This window comes from Labrus bergylta, chromosome 21 (genome assembly GCF_963930695.1).
Source record: "Labrus bergylta chromosome 21, fLabBer1.1, whole genome shotgun sequence".
Classification (NCBI taxonomy): domain Eukaryota; kingdom Metazoa; phylum Chordata; class Actinopteri; order Labriformes; family Labridae; genus Labrus; species Labrus bergylta.
The window spans coordinates 9,299,146-9,323,410 of NC_089215.1; the positions used below are offsets into that span (position 1 = coordinate 9,299,146).

The 24,265-nt window shown below is 41.6% G+C and overlaps 1 protein-coding gene across 2 annotated transcripts in view; it reads right to left on the bottom strand.

Annotated features, from left to right (window-relative positions):
* Window positions 1–24,265, bottom strand: part of LOC109992994 (adenosine kinase) — a 117,943-nt gene that overhangs the window by 34,535 nt on the left and 59,143 nt on the right. The gene's annotated exons all lie outside the window — the stretch shown is intronic.

A 24,265-nucleotide genomic window follows, 5' to 3' on the forward strand; every position in this document is an offset into this window, starting at 1 on the left:
GTGGGTTCTGGAGTCTGACAAGGCAATTTTCATGTGACAAAACTTGGTTCTATTGAAATAACACAGGAGCCAAAAGGGAGAGAGGAAAAAAAGCAGCTGTAGTGCTGAAACATTTATCTGAAATAGTTTCTCAGAACATACACAGAGCAACAAAGCAGAGGAAAAAAGGGCAGGAAAAAATCCATCTAGGACAAAGCCTGTGGCTGGGCTCCAAGGCTCGTACTGGAGGAAGCAACATGCACGTATCCGATGATAGGGCAAACAAAAGTCTCGTCTGGACTCTCCTTACTTGGAAACAAGAGAGGCAGGTCCACTCATTGTGTGAATGAATACAAATCAGGTAAGAAAACACCTTTGTGTTTCAGGTGGAAACCTGAAGCGAGACTCTCCGGCAAGCCACACAAAAACACTCCTCCTTTGATACTGATCTTCTTAACCTTGTTTTTCAGCAACAAGCTGCTCTGTAAAACCACCGTGTCACAATAGGGGCAAAGGGGGGAGAGAGGAAAGGAAAGTTTCAGCACTGTGATACATTTAATCTCGCTGAAAAGCTTCCATTGTGGGCTACAGTGCAGTTCCCATTAAAGCACGATGACATTTGAAAGCAACAGAGGAGCGACCTCTATGAAAAAGAAAAGCGAGTAATGCTGATGAATGGAGGGTGACTCTGTACTTAATCAAATGTACAAGGGTATTACAATACATCAGTGCTATGCAGGTGAATTCTTTATTACACATTCATGCTGTCATTCACTCTCCAGGCAGACTTTCTTGCTCCTCTGCGGGGCTCCATTTCCTGTGGATTTTTTTTGGGGGGGAAATATCTTCAAGTTAAAACCCAGGTCAGCGCCTGTAGCTGCAGTGTCACAGTACCATCTGTCCAGGGCTAAAAAGGTGTTTTAAACGGACCTGAGAGCACAAAAGCTCCTCACTCTGGGCTAATGGCCCATCACTGACCCTGACATTTTCCTTTTGCGGTGTGCCAACGTGTCAGAGGAAGGGGAGATTGTTTTCTAACACAAATGGTCTTTTTTTTTTTTTTTTTTTTTTTGGTAGTTGAAAATAAACTGTCGTGGTTACCGCAATGTTAACACTGATCAAAGGCTGGTGGCTCGATCAAATATCCTGAGAGGCGGTGAACTTTAAAAAGCCATGCCACGGCCTCTCTAATCACACACTGGCTCTGTGTAATTTACTTCCAGCCTCACTCACTTCAAATGCCTTTGCCTTCACATTACATTGCTCAGAACGGTTATACAAAAACGAAATATGAATCAATCATATCAATGAGATGCTCAAATATACCCTGATCAACTCCACTTTGGCTAGATGCTTTGGATTTACCTTACTGAAAGGAAACCATGGTGCCAAGTCAAGAAATTACATGCAAGTCATTTGGAATATCCATTGGGACAATATTCATGTACTGAATGATATACCAAGGTTACCTGGCTCTAAGTTCTGCATTTTGGTTGTTGCTATCTTTGTTTCTGGGACTCAGAAGTGACTAAATTGGATGACAGGATGGTTATGCACAGCTACAACTTTATCTACTCCGACAGATCCTGTGGTAGTGATGAGTTTATAAAAAGGTATATAATAAAGTATACCATATTGTATTGAAAGTTTTACTCTTAATCGTACCAGGATTGACAAAATCCACGTTTTGTTGTATTGACGAAGACTTGAAACCAGCGACTGAGACCATAAACTCATGGAGGAAAGATCACAAGTAGGAACATTTTCTTATCTGGTACAAAAAAAACAACACTTTTTTTCCCCACAAACAGTAGAGTCTCCCCCTGCTGGCCATTAGCTTGAGCTCTGGCTTCACTTTGAGAATAAGGCGCTACAATTACTTATTGTATTCTGTACAAGATTTTGTTTCAGGCAATATATTGTCGCTCAATTATTCATCGGTGAAGAGAAGTTGACTGCCACCAAATTGCAGTGAATAAATACAAACACACTAACACTGCACTTTACCTTGTGAGGTGCATTTTAAATTCTCTGTGTTGTGACATTATTGTTATTGTTGGCCATGCATTACGTCTCAAATTGTATCATGAGTTAACCTGTGATTCCCACCTCCAGTAATAGGTTGGAGTAAGGTTTGTTTCAAAATGCTTCAGTAAACCAAGACAGACATTTTTTTATTTTTTTTTAAACATTTAATGAATCAATCTTTATTTTAACCTTCATTACACGAAAGCCAGACAAATTTGAGTTTATCCTAAGGATTTATTGAGCCAGCCAGATTGTGACAAATCTCAGCATGTGATCAATGCAAATATGACCGCCTCCGCAATTATAACAACCATTACATATGTGGCAAACGCTGTGTGACATAAGGTTCTGCCATTTGTCCCTACAGCTCTATGTAGTAAGTGAGTTAAGTGCATCTACAGTATGAAGTCCCCACAATAGAAATCCAGGAAACCCTATAAAACAAATGCTAAAATAAATCTCTGTATTGAAAAAGGCTTGAAATAGGACCACAAATAAAGTCTAATTGCTGACTCAGATCTCTTAAGTATATATCTGTCTTTGCAGATTGACAACATCTGCAAAAAAACTCTTGTTCAAATTTAAAGCCCTCTTTGTGCATCTCTGTGTTTTAAGTCTAGGTAATAACGCAGGAATCTCGTTCATAAAAATCACACAGCCCATTTTTCCACCAGGAACCAAATGTTGGGACTAGTTCCAGTGGCCTGTCGGGAGGGGAAAAAAGCCTCAGTCTGAGCCATGTGAAATTCCTGTTCCCATCAGTGGTCCCTGCTGTCTACGAAAAAAAAGAGGAGTTAAGTCTTTAGTGCTGCGGTGCAGATCATGTATCAAGAATACCAGATCCAGTTTCCCAGGTGTCAGGGAGTTCTGTGAAGTGGGGTGACTATCGCATTTCCAGGTCAAGATGATCAAAGCTCTGGGTACACTTGGTACAATTTCCATCCAGCCAAAACATTCAATAAAGCATTCAGAGATGCTTTTTTCCTGGCAGACAATAATGCGGAGCGATGTTTTGGCCGTGTCAAGTGGTAATTTGAGGGAAGAGTTGGAAAGGCAGGGTATCCATTTTCAATGTTTACCCCTAAAAAGACGAACGACTTCCACTTCACTCACACAAAGAAAATGCCTAAATGCTACTCTGAGATGAAATTAGTGGTAATCTAACCATAGAGGTCTTAAGCTACACAGCAGCAGCAGCAGCAGCACGCTATCACACTTTCCCTGCATTGTATCAGTGTTTTCCCCGAGGCTGCTGCTCACATCTGAAAAGGCTGGGTGTGATGGATGGCACCATGTCAGCAGGCTTAAAATAAAAGTGGACATCTGAAGGGTAAAAATGATCTATTTTGGGAAGGGCATTTTCATTTGCACCAGCAGCAGAGGTGGTCATGGAAAAGGAAGAGGTTTTTTTTTTTTTTTTTCTCTTCACTCCTGGTCTATTTTAATTCTGCAGGGATAAGAAGGAGTGCTCAAAGTACTGTGTCATGGCGGTTTTTTTGTTTGACACTTTCTATTACTCAGGAATGATGGAGGATATTTAACACATCACCACTTCAGTGAAAAGAGTAATTATGGCCACTGCAATCAAATCCCCAGATCTTAATCAAGTTTATTTATGCAGCCAGACATCACGAGTTTCCCTTATGAGGTTTTTTTAACGTCTTAAGACCTCCTTGTATCAGATCTTATCACTATTTTATATAAAAAAATGACAATGTTTAAGGAGGTTGGTTGTAGTAGAATAAGATTTTTTAGCAACTTTCTTCTCATCGTAGCAATTTTTGACAGTAAAATACTTCACTGTTTTGGTTCAGTCTGACTGCTCTCATTAGAGTTCTTTCCAGACGGAGGACACAGATGTTTTCAGTAAAAAAATAAAATAAAAAAAAGCTCTGATAATCCCACTGTACTTTACCTGCTCAGCAACCAAACAGCAGACGGGCTCGGTTAGGGACTAGCTGGAGAACATAGTGAAGCATTTAGCAGCTAAAGAGCCAGATATTTCCCTCAGGACTTGATTAGTATTGAGGAGACCAAACAAAAACTAGTAGGGAAAGTGAATATTGAACTACCACTTGCCAAGTACAAAATAAATCATTATGTTTCTCTGTGTCTGCTGGGTATGTAAATGAGTAATTTTCTTAGTGCTTTGCCATAAGCACTATATCATGAGAATGTATGTCAGAGTTGCGTTTGCATCTTGTTTCGCTGCCTCAAAATGCCTATAGAGCATCGAGTGGATGTAGCCTCCAGGCCTAAAAAAAAAAAGCCAATGAGATAATGCCTTTTTCTTCCATTCCTGCCGATGACCAACAGGTTTTAAATCCACTGAATCCTGATTGAAGTGTGACACAAGGAGGGATGCGTCTTCCTGTTTTGGTGCAATCTCAGGTCAAGTCTTGCATATTCACAGCTTGTCGTTTACCTCGGCTTTACCGTCCTCTTGCCCTTTGTTGCCCGAAAGAAACGGGGGCAATAAAATTCAATCTTCTAGCTGTGCGCGCTGACCCTGTTTAGTACAATGCAACGCTACAAGCCTACATACCTCATTATTGATACGCTACACCGCTCACAGTTTGCCATCCTGCTGATTTATAATACATCTGTTCACCAAATTGATGCTGTGATATCACGTCCCTGTTCTTGTTTCGACGGAGGCAGAAGAGAAAAAGTAACATGAGCAGAAATACAAAGTATGTGAATGTACACAAGCAAGAACCACAAAGGATCACTGCGACTGTACACGCAGACAGACAGTCTTCATGTATTCATCAGGATGTAAAATGTGTATCATTTTGTATCAAGTGACTTTGTTACAAGTGGTTTTATGAGGGAGTTTATTCTTGTGATAAAGTCCTCGGTGTCAGGAGAGCCCTGTGTGCTAACCGGCAGTATTTCAAAGCTTTTCAAAAGCTGCCCAGGCTATGCTACCCCTGTCATTACCATAGACAGCCCCCCATCATGCTCTCTGGTGCACAGGGTTCATTACACAGAATTAGATGTCACACAGATCAGAGCGCGCGTGAGGCCACACACTGCTCTCTCCTCCTCAGTTATCTCCGTAAAGCACCATTGCGAGGTGGATCGATAGCTGAGGTTTGGAGCTTCATTAGCCCAGTATGACTCCATCGCCATCAAGACACCTCTGGCACGCTACGCTAGTGTTGCGAGATATATTTCACTCCCCCCCGATTCCTGAAGGGTCCTGCTGTTTTACACACAAACACGCAGGGACGAGCAAGACCGTCACACATGACGAGGGCGCGTGTGGAGAAGGGGTGGCTGTGGGGGGGCGGGGGGGAATCTGTGTCGGTCTGCGGCTCGATAAACAGGGGAGAGAAAGCGCACAAACAAACCGAGGTAAGTGATTAATGGTGTCGCAAAGTGCCTTGAGTGGCGGAAAAAAATGACAAGGATGAAAAGAGCTCATTTGAAGGCTTTTCATTTCAAAAGGAGAACGAGCGAGAAAGCAGCTGGGATTTTCACAATGCTAATGATGTTTTGTTTGCAGTGAAAGGGCCAGTTGGTTTCATTTAGAAACAAGTTCAATTAAGAGAAAGAGGGCGGGGGAAAAAAAAAAAGAAAGCGAGGAGACAAATCAGAAACAACCTCGTGACATGATTCAGCATTCCTGGCACTTTTAAGATGTTTGATCTGACTGCGAGGCAATTCAACCGCGCTGATAGCATCTGCCTCGTCTTCTTCTTCCCTTTCCATTAAGAATCATGTTCTGGTGAAGCTTATCAGACATCTAGGAATTCATCCACTTCTTCTGGAGGGAGGCCAACTGTACTGGAAACAGAAGGGAGGGCTTTTTTTTTTAAAGGCTGCTTGGAGATGAGGGAAGAGGGGCTATCATGTCAGCCAGGATCTCTGGGGCAACATAAATGTGCCACAAACGCTGGATTTAACAACTGGGCAACGACATCCCTTACAAACGCCTGCAGTATTTATTTCGCCGACATTTTCTCTCCTTTAAATATCACCCGGTTTTAAAGCTTGTGGATATGGTCCCCCAATGTCTTGAAGGTCTCTCTTGTGAACTATAGATGCAGTTGGAAGGTCGTGACAGTAACCAAACATACCTGGCCAAGGTCGTATTAATGAGTGAGGATAAAACAAGACATTAGAGCCAACCACAGAGCACTTGAGGGGAGCGTGTGTCACACTACCAGCCTGCAATTTGTACAACCATCAGGGACCGTAATTACATTAACCTCAGACGCCTCCACTCTGTGAAGTAATGGATCGGGTAGGGAAAAAAAAAAAAAGGTTTCAAACCTCAACTTTGAGGTTAAGGGTTTGTTGGCAATCGCAACATTAGAAGAATTGGTTTGATTTGAGCGGTATCTCACTAAAAGTAATTTGAGATCAGCTCCAGGGTCTTTTCAAATGGCTGCCTTTTGCTCTCCTGTTAAGCTCCACAGTTTCAAAAAATGTGTTGGCTAGGGGAAGAGGCCAGCCTGAGCGGAGAGCGCGGGATGCCAAGGAATGTACTTAAGATCTAAAACAGACAAGATTTAGAGCCAAGAGCATTTAAATGCCAATACTAATCCACAAAATAATTCACCGCATAGCGCAATCTGACTCTCCCTTACAGATACCATATGTTACCTCCGTGAGGAGATGAAACAAAAAAAAAAAAAAGAAGGGGGAAAAAAAAAAGCCATGCCAGAGGAGAGGCTTTCTTCTCCTAAAACTGTGTTGTCTTGGTAATGAAAAAGAAAACCATGCCTCTCTCTCTCTTTACTCTCTGAAGCTAGTCTATATTTCTGCTCTCCCTGGTTCCTACTGTTGTTCTTGCCTCCTTCAGCGGGAGATTAGCCCAGAACAAACTGTTTGGTTAGCAGGGAGTTAAAATTTGCTAATGCATACACTCTCAAGTGTCCTTGTGTGCCACACTGCACTTAATTAGCATTTTAGTGCGAGCAGTTCTCTCTCCTTCAGTACCTCTGAAGGGGAAACATCACTCTGATGCACACAAAAACACACATATCCACTTTTGGAGTCAAGTTGAGCTCCTGTAGTTTCTTACACGATTGGAGAGTTGGATGGGGAGCAGAGAGGAGGGGGGGGGGGTTGGTGTAGGGTGGGCGAGTTGGTGGAAAAATGGAATAAAAGTCTGCGATGTGAAAACAGATGTCGGGGTTGCAGAGTTGTCTCTTCAGAATGGGCTTGAAAGGACGTATTAATATATGGGTCAGATGTATAAAGCAGAGGTTCAGTGTCAAGAGTGTCGACGCCGAAGAGGGGTTTCTAGTTTCAGTGACACAGAGGTTGTGCGCAGACAGAAACCAAATCTCCGCAGACATCCCCGCTGCTGGGAAGTGAACATTTCCAAATGTGCCACTCTGTGGATGTAAATGAATTACAGCACTTAGCTCCAACACTAAAATGAGGAGCCGAGGAGACAATCTTTCACTGTTCGCAGGCACTATGGTGAAAGCTAGCGCACCAGGTTGGAAAATTACAGGTAATTGCTGAAGCCATTGAATCCAGTTTGGTTTTGGTTGAAAGACTAAAATAACAAAGCTCTGATTGCTGAAAAGACAAGGGCAGGGAGCTGGGAGGCCCTGTTGCTAAGAGTTAATTTGATACATATTTCTCCCCCTTGAAATGTCTGAGGTACTGGCAAGAGACGTCCAAAAAAAAAAAAAAAAAGAGTGAGAGGGAGGGTGAGACCCCCGCTCTCCCTGCAAATACTATCCATCTGCCATATTACATTTAAGCAGCATGAGAAGCTAAGGGAGCGCCCTTGCACAATATTGTGTGAAGGCTGTCAAACTCAATGCAGGAGCTCGGTGCCCGCTGCTCAGAGCCGAGGACACGGGCCGCTTAAATTCAGTCTAATAATAACTTCTGACTGTGCGCTCAGCACCAGCAAAAGAGGAGAACACGTGGCAGAACATTTTTTTTTTTTAATTATTCATGCATGTTGAGAAAAAAAACAAAAAAAAACATCTAATTGAAACCGTAATATCACGGCCGTCGGGTGAAAAACACCAACTGCGATCAACAGCTTTTTCCCTAATCGTCGAATTTGAATTTAAAATGAGTATATAGAGTGAAAAGTTACAGCACATTTCAAAAAGTACAAACAAAAATAGATCTTTTGCCAAACACGCATGAACACCTAAATGTCTCTAAATTGCCACTTTAGGTTGTTTCGATGATTTTTTTTGGGGTGGTAGTACTACAGCAAATTAGTTTTTCACTCGTAAAAAGTTTAGAGACCCACAAGAGACACAACTTCCCTTACCTTTATTTACTTGTTTGAGTCAAGCTAAGCGAAGGACAAAGCTGCATCCGCACGCTCATCTTCATTTTGCCCGTCCCGTTCAGGTAAACTTGTCGTAAAAACAACCTGAGTCATGTCCAGGCCAATCACAGCAGTTTATCCAATACTGGGCGGGTCAATTTGCTCTCAAAGTCCTCTTTTTCCATGAACACTGCCTTGTTACTATCCATGACTTTCCAACATACGCTCAGTTAATTTGTATTCTCTCAGTCCAATCCAAGACTAAATCCATTGATGACATAATCAAAGTTCACACAACAGTATTCGAGTAACAATCCTCTCTGCTACTTGCAAACAGATACCTGAGAGTAAAATAGGCGCGCTGTGCCTTTAATTCTGATCATGTAGAACATTTTGTTGTACATGATTTACATCGGTTTGACAGCTCTTAGAAATGTATTTGAGTCTTGATTAGTCTTTTCTTGTCATAAAAAAAAACATGAATTCCCTCTGAAACTGTTGAGAAAAACTTTTAGTGTCAGTAATTCTAGTGTAAAAAAAAAATCACTGAAATATTGAGATTTCTTGCTGTTATAAAGAGAGACTACCTATGATCTATTGAAAAATCTAACAGAATAATCATCAAACTACAAAGCAGATAATGACTATTCATATTATAGATTAATTATTGAATGACCAGACAATCCAATTGTAATTTTACATGTAAAAAATTGTGACTTATAACATGTTTTGAGCCTAAAGATATGTCCTACGTAGAATGATTTGTTGAGGTCAAAACACTGGACTCATATCTTGTTTAAGATCTGAATGCTCACATCTGTCCATAAATGTTACAAGTTCTAGTTTCAAAGTAATAAATACCTACTGAGCTCAAACTAAGGTCTGAGCGTCTGTGCACCCCGGTGACACGACACGGTCTGAACACTCACTACCAACATTGCAACAGCACTAAAAAAAAAAAAAATCAAGCTGAAAAAATTCAATCGCCTGCAGGCAAGAAGTGTGAACTCTCATACCTTAAGCCCAATTTCCTTGAGAGTGGAGGTCCTAAATCAAATCAGGCCGAGCCAATGCAGCGTGGAATTATGCAAAAACTGACATGGCAATATAAAATGACAACTGCTTAAGAAATACTGTCGAGGCCAGGAAACTTTAGAGCTTGTTTATTCACTCCACATGTTTTTATCTTCCTGGTGCCGTGATGATGTCAAGTCGGATTTTCGTTGTTTTCAGTCAGGCCGAGAGGGAGAAATATATTTAGTAAAGAGGATGATATAAACATGCAAAGAGGAGGAGTTTATAAAAAAGAACGAGTTCTATACAGACTCTTGTTTCTGTGGCTGATAACACAATAAGTCCATTTTTGTGAAAACTAGAAATTGGCTGTGAAACACATTAATACAAAGTCAAACTCAGCTCTTCCTGTACTGTAAGTGATTGAAAGCTGCTCTCCAACGGGGCTTTAAAGACATTTCCCTCCCAACAACCCCTCAAATACTCGCTCTGTATGTAACAAGAGCGGCTCCCACTTGAGAACGAAATCTTAGGATGAGATTAATTTAATCACAGCTAGAAAATATAAGTCCTTCTTAAGCATCAAACAAAACCTGAAAATCAAAAAAACTCAGATGCTGCTTGTAGGCGTCCGTGTTGTCTGCCAAAAGCACAAGTAACAGGGTGAAGCAACGTGTTAGATGTTCAATTCAAATTTGTAAGAGGCATAAGCACGCCGCTTGCCATCGAGAATTCTGACTGCTAGACTTATTAGCTGAAGGGTGGTTAATATTTCCCTTCAGAGGGGCTAAACTAGGACCTATTAACACCGGGGACTTGTTTCATGAAGATGTCGTGTTGTGTTAGTGAACCAGTGCTACTATACGTTTGGATTTATCCAATGCAAAGTCAAGTTTTAGACAAAGCTAGGAATGTAGCGCTAACATTTTTTTGATATTTTATTTCTTGTGTGCATTTTGAGGATGTTTGCACATTTTTTGGATGATTACACATTTTAAACATCTTTGTCCAATGTGTATTTAAGTTAAAAAAAAGCTTTTAGTCACACTTCATAGCAGGGTCCTTGTGTAATAAGTGCCAGATAAAAGTTCACGGTCTTATAAGGCTTAATAAAAACTATTTTTATGTGTTTATGTGAATAAGCACAAATATGTAAATATGTACTTCAGGGAGCGTCTCCTTTCCTGTAGTTAGTATTAATACATTACATGCTTTTCTTAGCTGTTTACTTATCACTGATTTACAGTCAACTATGTTTATTTCATGCTGAACACACAGCTAGATTTATGCCTTACTGAGTTCACTGAATCTTAATGATCTTATGTTTATGCCCTGTTGACAAATTCTTAAAAAAATGGATTCAATTCAATTTAATTGTATAAACTTTATTTATCACTCTGTTATTACGAGTCATGCTACTAAATACATAGGCCTGGTATACACACACATGCACAGACAAGACCCATGGACATGCATTAGTGGAGACATGTCAGAGTTTAGCTGCTACACAGGGATCATGCCAGAGCATGCCAGAGCTGGTGGCGGTTTGGTGCCTTGCTCAAGGGCATCTTGACAGTACTCAGGAAGTGACCTAGCACCTCCGTACCAGGACTATAACCAGCCACACTATGGCTCCTAATCCAAACCGACGATCCTATGGTTTGGTCCCTACAGACTGAGCTACTGCTGCCCAATTTATTAACATAAATAAGGTAATATATATATATATATATATATATATATATATACACACACACACACACACACACATATATACATATATACACATACATATATATATATATATATATACACATATACATATACACACACATATATATATATATACACACATGTATATATATATACATATACATATATATATATATTTGATCCAGCAGCTGTGAAAAAAATAGTTTACAGTTGATAAGTCTTCAGTGAAATATGCTCTAATGCATAATGAAGTATTTATTATCTTGATAATGCAACAAAAAAGCAAAGTTAAGCTAAGTAAGTTAAAGTCAATAACTGTGTGATGCTATTCTACATATTCATAATGAAGTTCTGTTAAAAAGGCTTAAATGAACATTTTAAAGAAGCAGACCAACTTCAGGCTCTGATCATTTAAAGACGTCTTTTTATCTCAGAATAAACATGTTAATGATGCCAATAACAACACTTATAGTCAAACTAACACATTTTACAGCTCTTTAAAAGACTTAACACGTAACAGCTGTTAATGACTTTGATATAACGCTTAAGGTTCCTCTGAAAAACGGCACATATTTAAACAATTTACCAAAATAGAAAGTGTTTTTATAAAAAGGCACAACACTTTCCTGTTTTCATTGCTCCAACTCTTTTTTTATTTATTCTGTAAAACTTCAGATTCAACTCTTAAGTTCTTGTTAATATTTAAGCAATTCAACAAGCACTCACACTGTTTTGTAACCCTTTTTTAATCCACATATTACCAATAAAACAAAATGGTCCTCTCCATGTGGATTCTAAACCTCTTTAGCCGAGACCACAGTGAAGTCCAGTCACTCTGCCGACTGATTTATCGCGACGAGAGCCTCTCAGACGACCAGGAGAGTCAAACTCAGCTCATGCAGCCGCGTCCATTTATCTACATTTTCAAAGCACTCCGATTTTTTTTTTTCCCCGAAGTGGCGCAGCCTAAATGAAACACACAGGATGTGGAGTGCTACAAAGGAAACGTGTGAATCATCCCTAAAATAATACAGTGTAGGGACTGGACAGGAGAATTCTCCTCTTCAAAGACAAAGGAACATTAACAAAAAAAATTGCTACACAACATGTCAGTCTGGTTGAGGAGTATCCATTACTTAATATACACCCACACTTCTTAAAGCTTAGCCGCAACATGAAAAATTACCACTTAGGGGGAAAAATAAACGTATAAAGCTAGTCTGAGGAGCAGGAGGTGGAAGGTTGCCTTCTAATTGCTGCAGGGAAGAGAAACCATGTTAGAGTAAACAAAGTCTGATCGATGGTGGGGATTATATCAGAAAGAGCCTTTGGCCTTTGGCCAAGACGAGCAAACACACTGGTCTCTGTCTCTGCTACAGATGGGAAAAAAAAAGAGCTGAGGCAAAAAGCTGGTGAGTTAAAAGCATTATATTTCACAGAGAGGGGGGTGTAGCTAGAGCATAGTACAATGCCAGATATGACATGTAGCCAACTATATCACGTCTTGCTATTTGTATCAGACAGAAATGCCAATAGATAAGAGGGCAGTGTTGTGAGTTTGATGGAAGGCTGTTCTGGCTGGGGGCTTAGCTTTGGGTCAGGCTACACTCCCACGGCGCAGCAGAGCTGTGTGTGAAAGCTCTCCATCACCACACGCACAAGTTCAACGCGCTGTTAGCTGGTCACGGCCGGGAAGAAATGTATTCTGTATACTCTGGGATTCAATGGTGGCAATTGCAATTCACATAAGCCACTTAAGGAAATCTGCAGAGGGAGAGAAAAAGGTATAAAAAGAAAGGAAGAAAAAAAACTGAGAAGGGGGGCTTACGAGTTATTGGAGCCTTTTAAACACGGAGGCTCCTCATCAGGCGAGGGTTTCCTTTTTTCACTGAGTCTTGTAAATGAGTTCACTCCACTGCCTTTAAAACCCCATGTAAAAAGGTATTAAATGTGAAAATAACACAATTCATTAGCTCTGTCTGCAACATGTTTAACTTGAAGATGTAATACAAGGGGGAGTGCTTTTGTCTCTGTAGCAAGGATTTTTGTTTTTTTTATTAGAATGCAACTAAGTATGTGCATATTTAAGCTATTCTTTCTGAATGCCATTCACCACAAAATGACTTCTGAATCCATTTAGTGACTCACTTCAATTTGTGATTTGTATTAATGACGCATGTATTGCTTTCTTCCACATCCAACAAGGCTTGTGTTCTGCTAAATTTCCCCGTAATATTCATGTCGATAAGCAGGTGACGACTTGGAGAAAAGGCCTGATTATATTTGCTAATCCCCCTAAGAAATTAGGTTGAGATTGATGAAAGCATGCATATACTCCACCACAAAGCCTTGGGAGTCTCTAAAAAGCTGTTACCATGGTGGTATCCCATTAGAATAACAAACATTTCCCCTGGATGTTTAACATCGCTTCCCAGTGAGCCCCCCCCCCCCCCCCCCCCCCCCTCCTCCTCTCTCCCTCTTTCTCTCTCTCTCTCTCTCTCAAGCACCTGCCTTCACATTTTCCACTTCTAAAATTCCACCAGCCGCTTGGAAAAAAAAAAGAAAAAGGGAAAAAAGAACAGGGGTGAAATATGAAATGCAGTTGCGAGAAAACTTGAGTGCCAAAAAAAGGACTTTTCTTCAAAACCCCGTAATAACTTTCCATGGGAATAGGGAGAAACTTAAAAAGAATAACACTTCCCCTTGATTTTCTACTCCTACCACTTTTTTAAGCAGGCAGTGAATTTCCTGGAGTGATAAGGGCTTAGCCAATGTAATCCTCAGAGGACCCTTCTCTGGCATGCCAGGAATCAAGAAACCTTTCCCTCTCGGAAAAAAGAAAAAGAAAAGAAAAGAAAAGAAAAAAAAAGTAGAAAAAGACAGAGGCAACAGTATAGGTTTGGGAACAAGAAAGAAAGAGAGGCACAGCAAGCATGCCATCTTCCACACATGCGGGCAAATGTAAATTAGCATCTGCGGAAAGAGCAGCCGGACTCGCCTCAGCTGGAGATCAACAGAGGAATATTGATATGACAATGCAAGGGGCTTCCCTGACATAGACAGCAGGGGCCACCGAGGAAGCTCTAATTGGCCTCATGCAAAGACAAGGAGGGGAAGATGGGGGGGGGGGGGGGGGGCACCCATAAATGTTTCACACAGATTGATTCATTATCAGTTTGCTCGACAGGCTGGGTGGGCCTCGTAAAAGAGAGCCATCTTAAACTGGTAGCATGTAAGTCACTGTCAGCGCTGCTGGACAGAATATATCATCCCGACCTTTCACTTCACATATTGAAATGAGAGCAGCTAACATGACTGGCCACACCGCAGGACTACTTCTCTTGCATTTCAAAAAACTCAGGAGTGGAAGGATGGTGCAAAGATAGGTGACAGTGCAAGGGAAAATATTAATAATTTACGAGTTTCTCCTCTGTCAGGATATGCCAAGCTATGATGTGCTGCCTTTTTTTTTTCCCCCTTACATCAGACGTCAAAGCAGGGTGGCAGGTTTGAGGTATAAATATTCTCATGATGAAGGAGCGACTGTATGCGCAAAGATATTCTGTCTGTGTTGTCATTAGGACTTCAACACTTAGCTTTCACTATCTTCACTTTTTTTGCCAATCGCCACACAAAACTTGTGTGTGTGTATATACTTTTTTTTTTTTTTTTTACTCTCTTACTGGTTGAAGGATTTTCAATTCAATTCAATTTCAATCAGCTTAAAGATCCTGTGAGGAACTTTTAATCTGTGTTGATTTTGGCACCCCCTGTGTTGAAAATTGGAACTCATTTCTAAGCCGATCTTGTGCTCTTCATTTCTAAATATTATTTTCTGATGAAAAAGCAAATTCTTCTCTCTTTTAAAAGTAAAAATATGAAACAAAGTTATCTTTAAATAATGTAAACAAGTTTTTTTTATGACAGGTTGCTATTCATCACCTGACATCTACTCAGCAGAATAGGTTTAAAAAGTAAATATTATCGATCAAAATAGAATATATAGAAGTAATCAATCGTCTTGCTGATGGTCTCTTTTACAAATGTAGGTCATACAGAGGCATGAGTTTTAGTTTCAGTGTATTTCATAACAAATTCAAAAGTCCTCACAGGGGCTTTATCACTACCTTAAAGCAACACTATTTTGTGTTCATTCTGGCGCCCCCTAGGGAAAAACCTTACGGTTATGAAAATCTTCTTCTTTTTAACTGTCTTACTTCTTCTTACTCACTGTGACTTGCTTTTGTAGGTCAAACAGATATAATAAAAGAAGTCTATTTCATTTTAAAAATTCCTCAACTTTCTTTAATCTCTGCTTGCAGCCTCTGAGCCGGGAAGCTCTGCCTCCTTTACTCGGTGTTTACCTTGTTTTAGCTGCTTTGTATATTTGTTTTGGTGAGGAGAAAAGCTATGTGCATAATTTAGTTCCAAGTGAAACTTTCTAAATGATGCGCTCTGGAGTGTCTACTTGAGGCTGGCTCCCAACACCAGAGACCACATTAGAGCCCAAAAATTAAAATGCACATTTCTACAGCAGAAATAAACAGCCTGGCTCAAAAATGGGATTGGTCTCCATAAATATGAATCTAAAACAAATCTATCTACAAATCAAATTCAAATCTATGACTTCAAATGCACAACCCTAATTGACGAGCAAAATGTTTAAGTAATAAATCAGTTTAATGGCTCATGTAAACCACTGGTTTGCAGAATTAATGGCTTCTGTAGCATTGCACTGTAAAGCTTACACACACTATCGACTCTAACAGGTTGTTACAAGAGAAGTCGTAAAATGTTACAGCCAAACTCTCTACCGTTGACTAATGTGGTTAAACTGACGTTTTTGCACGGTGATTAATGTGCCCAAAATTATTCAATATCCCACAAAAACTAATCTGAGTGTTAAAAGAGAACTGCAGGCTTCACAGCCGCACAGAGCCGCTCAGGATCACTGGCAGCCATTTAAGAGCCGTGAGAAAGGCAGTTGAGCAACTCGGCTTCTCGCTGGGTGGTTGGTTACATGTGGTTGACACATTTGCATCTTCAGAGATGCACACAGACAAACTCAATATGTGTGAGAATGTCTGGGCGGCATGTGGAAAACCCCAGTCCTTTGCTCTGAAGAGGTTTCCTCCCCCTCTCAAAGACTAGAAGAAGACGTTTTGAGGTCCTTTATCTGTCGAGCCGTCGCTTCAACAGCAAGATGTAAACATGTTGCTTGGACTGGATGCACAGAAAACGTTGCGGCGCCGTCTGCTCTGCAACCAAACCGAATAGACGCTGCAGGAAACTACAAATCAGGAGCCATTACACAGCAACAAATATGACAGGAACAGTGCTGCGCATTATTTGAGCTCCAAGACTCATTCACTCAGTGTCTCTTTCAATGAGCGTGAACAATGCAAGCAGAGTGTGCATTGTGCTGCAGAGCAGGAGACCGTTCCTCTGTATTGAGGCTAAATTACAAAAGAGGCCTGTGCAAATTAGACGTGATGGCTTCATAATACGTCTGAAGTGTCAGCTTCTCTGGAAAACCTATCCCCAGGCTACACTCACGGATCGGCGCTTTGAACTTCCAATTATTGCTGCCAAACCGCTGCAATCACAGCACTGTAAAACAATCATTCTAGCTTTACAAAAGGCAAAGGATCAATGTTGAAACAGTTGCTGGCAATGACAAGGTTACAGACTTAAAGAACGCTTTTGTACAAGATGTAGTTAATCTATATCTGCAAGGAGCAGAGATATCCGCTTTGGCATTGAAGGCAACGGGTGTGTAAATCTCCCCCCCCTCCTCCTCTCTTTATGAATGAAGTCCTGGAAGAAGATTAATATTTCTTCAGTGTTTGTAGTGGTTTTAATCCTGAGAGACCATTTGTTACAGATGAAGGAAGAGGACCAGAGGGAAGCTGCTGTATTTCAAGAGGAACCATCCAGTAGCCTCCTCTCGCGATATTTATTTGGTGAGGGGAAAATATTCAAAACGCTGTCACAGTGCTGTTACGATTACAGCACGGAGAGGACGTGCTGAAGGCAAACACGAACACCAAACAGGATATGGCATGTGTGCAACAGTTTCCAAGCAACTTTGGTATCACAACAAGAGCGTCATACCTGTGCAATTTAGGGGAAACCTTCAAAAGCAAACTGGTGGTCGACAATATATCATCTAGCAACTGTGAGAAAAGAGAATAAACGCTGAGGCGGGATGACCGGGTCGAGCATCTCTGATGAACCGGAAAAAGGTGACCAAAACATTTGTGTGGGAATGAAGTGGAGGCCGAGGGAGAGGCAGGAAGAAATAAAATAAAATAACACTCCCTGTAAACACTGGCTTAGAATTATTTACACACAACTCCAAACATTAAAGCGTCTCCTCATCCTCGATTAAGTCTTGTTTATATTTCCCCTCCAACAAGAGGGAGTAATATACATGGGACGTCAAGTTGAGATGCATCAATATTGTCTCCACAACTGCGCCTGCTACATAATTAATATACACTCTGACATGACATGGATATGATATGACAAGGGTATCAGAGGCAAAGAGTTAGAAGAAGAGCGGAGTGGATGCATTTTTCATGAACTGCAGAGCCTCCCCGGCCAAAAAGTTCGAGACATGATGTTTCAGATTCTGAGACGGGAAGAAAAAAAAAAAAAAAAAAAGGGCAAGAGAGGAAAATATGTGGCTGAATGAAAACAAACCTGGGATCTTTATATATGCACTCATTCTGACATGTCCACGTCTCTGATCACACATCCAGAGGTCGACTTTGATCAGCCTCGAGTCTCCCTCTTGGCAATAGGGATTGGGGTGCTGTTCAAAAAAAAAAAAAAAAAAAAGAAACCCAGCAAATGTGATACAACACTCCTTCATCTTTTTTACTTCAACTGATGTCTCAACATCTGATGTGCTGTGGCGTTGCTGCTGCGGCTGATACTTAATAAATGTGAAGGCTGGGTTTCTTTAAGGGGAGCGTTTTCCATTTCTTTCACTTTTCTTCTTCAGATTGGTGGGTGCTATAAATAGCCTCGATTTTCTAGTTCTGTAGGGAGAAAAAAAAAAAGAAAAAGAAAAAACCCACACAGGTGTAGAGAAGAATTCATTTTGCAGTGTATTTGGACAGGGCTGCTCTGCCCTGCCAACTGGGAGAAGGGGGCCTTACAGGGGCCATTCCTCCTCATTCGGAGCCATTACCACCCCACTGTCACTGCCAGTCTGTCCCTTCACCCATCACAGAGCCCACAGCGGACCCACAGCCCATCTCAAACCTCACAACTAAATCACATTCTACGCACAAACGGCCGGGGCCATGCAGCATCTACTGTATCTAATCTAATCTGTCCATCTCCTGTGTCCCACCACACACACACACACACACACACACACACACACACACATCAAGACACACACACACACAAATACACTTTGTAACTCTCTGGAAAGGCAGGCCAGCGTCTCAGCACCTCAATCATGTACATTTCCTCCGTGTGTGGTGAAACAAGAGTCGGTAATGCAAATCAGAAATCAGGATTTGCCTCCATAATTGGGGCTTTATCAGCTCATTAAGAAACAGGCAGGCATCGCTCAAATGAGCATGCACTATTCCCATTAAAAGCTCCAAAGGAGAGAGCACTTAGAAACTATCAACACAAGTCCTTGGGAGAGAGAGGGAAGCAGCTGTGATTGATAAGGTTACTATCTTGTCAGCTGGAGAGAAAAAAAAAAAAAAAAAAAAAAAACACCTCAGGGAAACAGCAATTTAGCAGAAAGAACAGAGCGAATGTTCTCAGGTGGCCCTGATGGCCACTTGGCTGCCCCTCAGTGCCATTATGCCCGGCACAAAATGGCACATCTTATTAAAATTTTGACAGATTTATTATTACAGTTGTTTAACCTCTTTATAATCAAATCATGTTACGGGTTCAAGGAGACTCTCTGCCACTGAATCACAATCATTTTAGCTTGATTTAAATGCTCAGTGTGGCGGGCTCCTGTTACCCCCTTGAAGTGAAAATTTACAACCAGTTATAGCCAAGTCCAGTGGACATAGGGGGTATCTTAAGAATAATATGAATAAGCCCCCCGATAAAAAACGATTTGAACAGCTATGTGATTGTGTCAAAGGAAATGACAGGGTACATAGTGTGTGTTCCACCCTCATCTGGCCCTTGTGGTACAAACTGTAACGCTAACACTCACAGATCTGAGTGGCAGGAAACAAATGTATCACTATTGAAGTAAGAGACCGCATTAATCCCACAGTCTCTAGTTGACAGACAGGGAGCTGACGTGCTGGCATATTGTGTTTCATGTACAGTAATTGCAGCGGCTCAAAGTGCTCAGAGGTGAGATCTGAGCGCACTGTATGACGATGAAGAAGCGTGTCATTGGGCCTGCAGGGAGAGGACTGTCATTAGCTACAGGACGTTGATGATTGAGTAACACTTCCATACTGCTGCAGAGGAAAAACAACCCGATGCCTTCGGCAAAATCAATACAGTTTGAGCCGTCGGAATGCAAATAGCGACTATTCTGGCTGCATGACACGGGATGATGCACCATTACTTATTCTGGCTCCATTCAATGTCATCATTAGCCTTTACAGAGTCAAATCCGCTCAATAAAGGGCATTATTTCCAAAAGGATAAGCGCTGCATTAATCCTTTTATGCTGCTTTCAGCAGGGTTGAGTCTCCCATAGCTAATATTAATGTACTAGGTGTCAAGAGTGAGATGGCTAATCCTGATAACACAGGATGTACAGTCAACTTTGCAGATGGCTATCTGCCCCGGACTAGCGCTCCTAATAGGCGCAGGAACAGGATGTGCTTTTAAAGCCGCACTTCCCGAATGTCGTCTTCAAAGAAAACGATAATTTTCAACGGGGCTTTCTGAACTGAGAAGATAAGCCAGAGAACGGGGGAGGACAAAATAAAAATGATGCTCGCCTCAGAGAGGAAAAATAGCTTCCTGATATAGTCCTAGCTCCCTCTTTAAAGCTGACACCTAGAACATACAGTTTATCAATTATACATGAAGCCAGAATCCATCTTCTGTTGGCAGCTTGTTTGGATCCGGCCCGAGCCCTCTCTGTGGTGAAATGTGTCTGGGAGCCCCCATCCCTCCTGTCGCCTTTTTTTTCCCACTCGCAGCCTGTCCTTAAATCAATCCCTTTTTAGGCCTGAATTTATTTTTCCTGTAACAAATCTGTCTTGGCAAATGATGTCACATAAGAGGGGAGAATGACAGCCTGATGTCTATGCAGGGAACATCAACCTTGCTCCAGCAGCCTCCTCCCAAGGTGAGTAATCACGCTGAGGAGCGGTGCAGTGTGTGGATGCCAGCCAGAGTCCAAACAAACCCAGAGTCTGTTGCTCAAGATAAACAAACCAATTAGGGGGAAGGCATGTTATTCCTCAGTTGGTGGGATATTTGCTAGATGGAAAATAATCAATGCATTCTTATTTCCACGGGGTGAAGCCGAAAAAGTCCTGAGCTGAATAAAATCTAGGCTGAGGGGGAGAGTGAAATTATTCATTAGAAAAAATAAATAATGGGACTAAACTAGCTACTAGTCATGTAATTAATCCATGCAGGCTCAGTGGAGAGAGCAGAGCACAGAGGGGAAGATTCATCATAGCTTTTTCGCCCCTCGCTCCCAGGGATACATGCCCTTCTTGTGTGGATGAGTCAGCTTACATCTTCTGACAATTGTGAGCCGAGGGCTTTGTCAAAAGGAACCACAGTTATTGTTTTGATTGGTTCCCCCTTGTTATGTTGGGAGCGCAAAATGCTTTCAAATGTGATTGCGCCACAGCATCTGAAAATAAGGCACGCACATATAGAACATCAAAAAGGAAGATGTCTGCTTTTTATTTGCAGAGGACAATCATTTGGCACTTTGGCGTCCCTCCACGCTGGAACAAGCAGTCCTATCAGTAATTGCAAGAAGCGGCCCTGTTGGCCAGCCGGAGCATTAGACGACTGGGCTCACGGTGCATGACATTCAAGTCGGCCAATAACGGCGGACATGCTAATCAAAGTGGCGCTGGCCTCCCGATCACAGTGTGACTGGAGGACTCTGCCCGGTCGGGGTGGATGTGCAGCTGCACTGGCATCGTTTCCACTCTGCCCCCTCAGGGGCCTGGGCACCAGGCTCACCACTGGCACAAGAGTTTAGATGCCGGGGAAAATTAAAAAAAAAAAAAAAAAAAAATGGCGACGGGAGGCTGACAACACCAGACATGAAAAATAAATCACAGCCAGCTAGTTAGCATGGCATGGAGGAAGGGAAAGAGGACGAGAGAGAGAGAGGCAGAGGGAGGAAGGGGAGGGGAGGGGAAAAAAGAACTGGGTTAAGAGATTTAATGTGCTCCTGAAAATCTGACACTTGCCAGAGGTCCAAATGTTCCACCAGAGCAACGGCAGCCCTGCGGGCTAAGTCTCTATAAAGCCTCACAAAGCTGCTTACAATATACACTTGAGAAACAATAGATAAGGTCAGAGTACTAGCTAGCTATGTCTGAGTGGGACCGTGTATGAAAACATAAACACTTTCTCACCGCACATGCTAACCCCAGACGTGTTTACTGAGAGCCAGACAGATAGAAGTCTGCTGCTGTAGTTAAACATTTCGAGTAGTTAGAATAACAACCAATGCATACGTTTCGTTTTTATGAATTAACCAATGCATTCACTGCTTCCAGTCTTTCACACAGTTATGTAACTAACCATTTGTCTGACAAGAAAAAAATATTAAGACATCCCCTCGGTCTTGATGATATTTTTATGATATGCCTTAGAATTTTGAAAACAAATGATCAAAATTCTAAACATGTTGCAACATCAGCTCGCTCGATACTTACACTCACACTCTGTTGCTGTTGCTGAAAGTTGGAGGGTAGATCTAAATCCCTCTCATGTCTGTCCATGAATACAAGACCACAGCCGGGAGATTACCTTAGCTTAGCATCAATACTCAGCAGCACACTAAAACATAAAAACATAGCATGTATATTGTTTGTTATACAAGTTTCAATTACAGTTAACCACTCCCTCGAGCACAACATGCTTTATTGTCTAATTTACTGTAAACAGGAGAGAAATGACCATGCCATGTTGACTTAAACCTGATGCTGGAGATCATTACCGGATCATTACCGGTTTGAGATCCCCGCACCCGAGGCCGCGTGGCCCCTCGGTGCTGGCGGCAGATATGTCAGAAAAAAACATTTGTCTCCCTCCGTGTGGATGGACTGGATGAATAACCAATTGAATACAAGCTGATGAAGGAACCATCAGGTATACAGTGCTCTCTATATACAAACATTAAATATGTAATATTAAACATAAACAAACTAATTTGTATAGGCCTACAGAATACAATATTGCAGTGATCAGGAGTGCAAAGAATGCTAAAGTAATCATGTTAATAAATTACGGTGTTATGTAACAGAGTGCTTAAGGGGTGGATTCACAAGCGGTGGATAGTTTTTACGGTATTTACATGAAAGCAATATGCAGATTGTTGTCAGATGATGAGGATAAAAAAAATGTGTGGGTGTTTTGTCACAGGGTTATTGCACAGTGATAGTCTTTGTGCTCTGTGACCGGTCAGCATTCAGAGTTCTTTTATCTGGTTGATTTGGTGTGTAGTGCTCTGTTCAGCCGCCTGAGGGGACACAGGGTGTGAGGAGTCTGCAGTGATGCTAGCTGCCAGTTTCCTGATCCTGGACTGGTGTAAGACCTGGATGGAGGGCAGGTCGGCATCGTTTTTTTTTTTTTTTTTTTCCTGCAGAAGTAATTGTCCATTACAGCCTGTTTCTGTCCTGTTTGGCGGCAGATCCGAACCAAACAGTGGTGGCAGTTTCGAAGGACAGTCTGCATTATGTCTGTGTAAAACATGATCAGAAGCTCTCGAGGCAGGTTGAACTTCATGAGCTGATGCATGAAGTACACCCTCTGCTAGGGCCTTTTTCACCCCCACCCAGGGGATTGTGGATCCCGGGAATCTGAGGGAGTCCACATTAGACACTGTGCTGTTGAGTATGATGAGTCCTCTGTCATCTCCACAGTCTTGAGCAGGATCAGCTTCAGATGGTTCTGACTGCACCAGAGGGCCAGCTGTAGACCCCCCCCCCCCCCCCCCCGTCTGTATGCAGACTCATCAGTAACCCAAATGAGGACGATAACTGTGATGTCATCTTATTCAATGTTGTGACCAAATACACACGCATGTCCTGGCTTTTGTCTGCTCTGCCACGCCTTATACATGCACACCAGCATACTTAACTAACAGTGCCCTGTGCATGTCTAGGCTATTTCATATGACAACCAAAAACTTGCTATCAAGAAACAAGAAAGTTCTATACTTGCCTGGAAGAAGCTCATTGGACAGTGACAATAAAGATCTTTACAGTTTAGCCAAATTATCATCACCTGCAGATCATCTGCCAGTTACAATTTAAACATTACTGAAGAAAAGTAATTAGAAAATGGAAATTCATTAAATGGCTACTACAGGAAGAAAAAAATTGGCATCCATAAATAGTGTCAATCTTGAGGTGTGATTTAATAAATATCTCAAGGATTATAACTTTAATGAAGGAATTATCAAATCCTTACAAAACATTATATTATCCTCAAAAGTCATTAGTCTCCTTTAAAAGGCAGAGGGAGAAAAAAAAATTACTGGCAGTTTATAATGGATCCAGGCCAAACTGGCAGAAGGAAGATATGCACAGGCTTATTACAGACCATAAACAAATTACAGCGACAAAAAAGGGGAAAAGTTAAACCTTGCAGAAGGAAACAATTCTCAAAGAACAGTGTCCGGCATCTGCTGCACAGAGATGCACATCTGTGCTAATCCTTTGTAGGCCCGCCTTCAGGAAGCGTGGCGCTGACCCGTGTGTGTAGAGGGGAATATTCCAGCAATATTTATTCAGTCAAGGCTTTATGCGCCGGCGTGATAATATAACAGCGTCTGACACTTAACTCTACTCCCAATCTTTGCCCAGGAGACACACTATCCTAAAGCGTCTGCAGTTTCATCATGTGAATCTTAATCAGATACTTAGCCAGTAGAGCAGGTTTTTCACTCTCCCTGGTGAGAGTATCAACACATGGCCATCAGGCACAATTCACAGCCGCAAAGTGGCTATTTATTTTCTGCTCAGCGTTACTTGACAAATAATTACTCAGTCTATTCAATTAAGTGGTGGAACTCACACAAATGGCCACAACAACCCAGAGTAGGAGTGAAACATT